Source organism: Haplochromis burtoni, unplaced genomic scaffold (assembly GCF_018398535.1).
Source record: "Haplochromis burtoni strain Fernald_Lab_line unplaced genomic scaffold, NCSU_Asbu1 Contig_253, whole genome shotgun sequence".
Lineage (NCBI taxonomy): Eukaryota > Metazoa > Chordata > Actinopteri > Cichliformes > Cichlidae > Haplochromis > Haplochromis burtoni.
The window spans coordinates 694,917-700,357 of record NW_024582614.1 but is presented as its reverse complement, the minus strand read 5'-3'; positions in this window follow the sequence as shown (position 1 = coordinate 700,357).

Below are 5,441 nucleotides of genomic sequence, written 5' to 3'. Positions count from 1 at the left end.
ACGGGACAATGATCGTTTCTACCTTCTTCCCATACTTTCTTGAACATTTTTTATTTTTATATATATATATATATATATATATATGCATGTATGTATGTATAAAAAGCCAATTTTTGAACACCGTCAGACCATGAATGGACACTGAAGACATGCAACAGCACTCCCTTCCAGAAACACTCTTAATACCACAGCACAAAGTGGTGTGTGCTGTAACAGGCTAAGTGTGGCTCTTGCTGTGTGAGCAGAGTAGGAGGACTGCAGTCGGGTACAAAGCGGGAGTGTTTCACTCAGTGTTTATGTGATTCACACAGCCGAGGCTGTGGAAGGCTTGACCCTCCAAAGACCTCCCCAGCACAGCGGAAATGACTTCTGAAGTAAGACTTCAGCTTCTCTGTTTCAGTCTCTCCCAAAGTCCTAATTTGAAGCTTTAGGAAATGTGTATCAGCCACTGTGCTTTTGTGTTTTTATGTGTATACGTGCCAGCCAGGGTGCCTGTGCTTCTATTGTGCACATAGCTGCCTGTGCAGTGTGTTTTACAAGTTCTTCGGGCAGAGATTGTTGTGGCACAGAGGAAAACATGAAATAACACAATGGAATTCAGGCCTGGAGTTACTCTCCCCACGGGAGGCAGGCAGACTGCGTTTGGTCTGGAGCCAGGAACACTGAAGGAAAATGAGAACAGTGTCCATGCTACTTTTCTTATTCTCTTTTTCTCTTAAGTTGTGACAACGTCTTTTTGATTTTTTTATGTGTGCTTGTTTGGGGGTTTTTTTGTTCTCTTAATGCAGAACAAGCGCTTCCATATGATTCTTCTTCTTTCCTTGCCTTTCTGTATATCTGTGTTTCATATTTCCTGTGTCAGTGTGTGCTCCTCTCACTCTGGTATATTAATAGCACTTTGCAGTGATGATTAGGTTGCCACCTGCGCCCTATCACAGTCCCACCCCACACAGACACACACACACTCATTGGCTGTGCGTGTGTGTGTGTGCGCGCATGTGGCACGGGCGGGGGGGGTTACAGTATGGGAGGGGCAACATATATATATATCAAATATATGTATACATGTATGTATGTAGGACACTACGTATGTTGTAAGGAAATATCACTGCAAGGAAATTAACAGCAAATAAAAAATATGCATATGAGAGAAGGTAGTGAATATGCAGTAGTTTATTTGATTAAAAAAAAGGGAAGGGATCTATGCAAATGAAAATATATTTGTCTGATATCCAGTTCAAGAATATCTTCTCCAGCTTCTCTTAGATGTCTCAGTGAAAGTCCCACTCTGTCCCCTTGCACTTGTGTCTCAGACAATGTGTGCAGTGTTCAACATGTCAAACTTTCAGTTTGACTTTTGGAAAGTGGGCAAGAAAGCAGGGAGACATACCTGGTAAGGAAGGGAGGCAGTTGGTAAGACTGGTGTGGCCAAAAAGCTCCTGGCTTTTCAATTTGTCGGTGTTTGCTCAGTGTTCTCTCCATGAGCCTCAGGATTTTATAATAGAAATCAGCATGGAAGGTTTTGCCTTTGGGTGCCAAGTCATGGTGCACAACCAAATGAATTTAGGGAGAGAAAAAAAGACAAGCATGGTTTTGGTCTCTCCCCTTGCCCTGATCATTGAGCTGTGATAACCTTTAGCACAAACATGGGGTTGCTCTCTGTCCAGGATTGAGGTCCATGATGAAACTACCAAGTGCACAGCACAAGTGGTCAGAATGGGACGTCTAGTGAGTGATCTAAAAATAGTAGCTGCACTAGAAGCTGTCTGGATATGGCCAAGAAGATGCCTTCGAATGGAGATATAGCAAAATTAAAATCAGGTAATTGTTTTTCACTATTATTGGACTATCCCCAAAACTTGTCAGTCATATCTGTCTGTATGTCACAGACTAACAGAAAGATCACCCACGCACAGAGCACTGAAAAAGTTAACCAGGTTTATTTTTGCTGGTTCTACCAGAGGTTCCTTCCTGTTAAAAGTGAGTTTTTCGTTCCCACTGTCGCCAAGTGCTTGCTCAACGGGGTTTGTCTGACTGTTGGAGTTTTCTTCTTAATACTGTATGGTCTTACAATATAAAGCACCTTGGTTGCTACATATAAATAAAACTGAATAAAATCAAATTAATATCAATGCTTAAAATATAGCTGTGAGTGTTTGCGTTTTAGTTTAGCAATTCCATCATTTATTGAATAACTTTATCTTGATATTCATATTGCAGAAAAACATCCTGACATTTTCTTTAAAAACATGATGGCACAATAAAGAATCCATGCTATGTGTTCAATCACAGATCAGTTAAATTGAAACTGTAGAAAATAGTTATTTTACCTTTTTCAGCTTCATGAGCATCAATTATTCTGATTCTGTGGAATTCAGAGAAATCTCTTTTTTTTTTTTCAAATTTGCACAGAAACAGAGAAAATTGAAAAGCATTCACATTCTGAACAGAACAGTTTTAATATGAAAGAGTAATGTAGTTATGTTTAGATTGTTCAATTTCACTTACATATTAATGTGCAAATCAGTGGAAGTCACCAGTACCACTAGAGAACCCACACAGACATGCAGAGAACATGTACACTGCACAAAGAACGGCTCCGAGCAGATGATGGATTCAAACTCAGGACTTTCTTGCTTGCTTTTCCCCCCACTTTATTACTTAAAAATTTATGTGTTTAATGCAATTTATTTTAGGTTTTTTGGAGGGGGGTGTTCACACCAATGAAGTAGAAGTCTGAAAAACTCACAAAAACTATGTATCAAATATGATGCACGCGTTAAGAGCAGCTCTGCAAGAGACTAAAATTTGCAATTCAATGAGGAGATTTGGCAGATCTTGTTCTTAGCATGATAGATTCTTTGAAAATGTGTAATATGTTGAGCCACAAAAAGGAAAAGATTGAAATAATTGGAAGAAAATGTAAAGCCTTGGAATCAGTAGGCCCAATTATAGAATTGACTCAGTTTAGTTTCAGTGTGGTTATAAATATAATCCAATGTGATGAATGTCTCAATATCTTAATGAAATGAGTGCTGGAGCTGGTGAAGGGTTGAACAGGGAGGACAAGAAGGAAAGAAGAGGCAGAGGAGGTGACAGTGAGATGTCAGCACAACAGGAAAGCAAAATGATCTGACAGGAACTGGGAGGGTATAGTAAAAGAGAAGAGAGAAGAGCGTAGAGAGGAAGACTAGGCGAGATTTAATGGCGGAGAGTGAGTGGGAAGAAGAGAGCAAGAAAAACAACAAGGCCGAGGGAGGGTGGACAGGGGAGGGAAGCTGGGATGACACAGTCATGGGAAACCACGTTCGGTCCCTGCCCCAGACTCTGCAGTTGTTGGCCTCGTCAGTGTTGTTGTTTTGTTTTCACATGGCCTTAAACCTCTCTGTGTGGACCACAAACAGATGTTAATGACGTTTCTCACTGCAGTTTGTGCTCGAAGTCATCAGTGCTGCAAATGGGCTGTGGTGAGACGTCCTGTGAGGATGGACGCCAGCACACAAGAAAGATGTTAAAAAAAGGAAAAAAGAATCTCAGAAACACTCATGAAACAAAAACGTGAGAAAAAATTGTTTGGCGATGTTGGCCAAAAACCCAATTTGCTTACTTTTCAGTTATACCATTACAACGATGATGAGTGGAGGCCTGACAAATGTCAATATTAAAGGGTTTACAGCAGTTCCAGTCAACACACAGCAAACAGAAGCCGGGGGTGCAAGTCTTTGTGGCTACAGCTGGGGGTGAATTCCATTCAGGCTTTCTGTGGTAACAGGTTTCTTACAAAACATATAATTAGCAACAGTAGAACAATGCACCACATTATGATTAAAGATCAATGACAAATTACACAAAACTCCCACAGCTTGGTTTATCAGAAGTGCTCATTAGCATTGATTCTCTTTGATTTCCCGTCAGTGCAGCTGAACATTTATTTTAAAAGGTATTATCTTAATGTGAATCAATTCAAATGTTTGTTTTCAAGCGTGGCTGAAAGTAAAATACAAAAGGAGCCCACCGAGCCAGCCTAACCGCAATGCAAGCCTGGATTATCCTGTAAATCAGTGGCAGTTCAGGGAGAGAGCAAAAATACGTTTTTTTTTTTCCAAAAGTAGTCTGTTATGCTTCTTCACTTATACAGTTAGGTTCATATATATCGACACTGACACAGGTTTTGTTTTTTACCTGTTTACTGAAACATATTCCAATTATATTGGAATAGTTATATAATTTACATGGACACCATGTGTAGACTCTCAGCTTTCATTTGAGAGTATCCACATTCAAATTGGATGAAGGGTTTAGGAAATTCAACTCCTTAACATGTGCCAGCCTCTTTGTAAAGTGACCAAAAGCAATGGACAGTTGACTCAAATGCTATTTTATGGGCAATTTTGTTATGTCATTATCAGTTAAGCAGATAAAAGGCCTAGAGCTAATTTGAGGTGTGATGCTTGCATTTGGAGGATTTTGCTGTGACGATATGTGGCCAAAGGTGCTCCTATGCAGGTGAAACAAGCCATCCTTAAGCTGTGAAAACATCAGAGAAATTGCTACAATATTAGAAGTGACAAAATCTACAGTTTGGTACATCCTGAGAAAGAAGGAAAGCACTGGTAAATTCAGCAACGCAAAAAGACCTGAATGTCCATGGAAAACAACAGTGGGGAATGATTGCACAATCATTTACATGGTAATGAGAAACCCCTTTGCAACAGCCAAGTTAACAACACTCTCCAGGAAGTAGACATAATGATATCCAAGTATAAAATAAAGAGAAATAAAGAGAGCCTCAAGGCTCAATTGTACTTTTCTAAACAACATCTAGAAATCCAGCAAAGCTCTGGAAAAACCAAGACAACTTCTAACAGAATGACGGTATGAAGAAAGTATGGAGAAGGGGTGGAACAGCTCATGATCCAAAGTATACCCCATCATCTGTAAAACCCTGCGGAGGCAGTGTAATGGCGTGGGCCTGCATGGCTGCTAGTAGAACTGGGATACTAGTTTCTATTGATAATGTGACACAGGACAGAAGCAGCCAAATTAATTCTGAGGTCAGAGACATACTGTCTGCTTAAATCCAGCTAAATGCAGTCAAATTGATTGGGTGGCGTTTCATAATACAAATGGACAATGACCCAAAACATCTGTCTGTCAATCTCCCGCTCCTTTCTCCCATCACTCGTAACCAAGACCCCGAGATACTTATACTCCTCCACCTGGGGCAGGAACTCGTCTTTGACCAGGAGTGCACACTGCACCCTTTTCTGGCTGGGGACCATGGCCAGATTTGGAGGTGCTGAATCTCATTCCCACCGCTTCACACTCGGCTGCAAACCATTCCAGTGCGAGCTGGGGGTCATCACCCGATAAAGCCAACAGAACCACATCATCTGCGAAGAGCAGAGATGAGATTCTGAGACCACCGAAGTGAAAGCCTT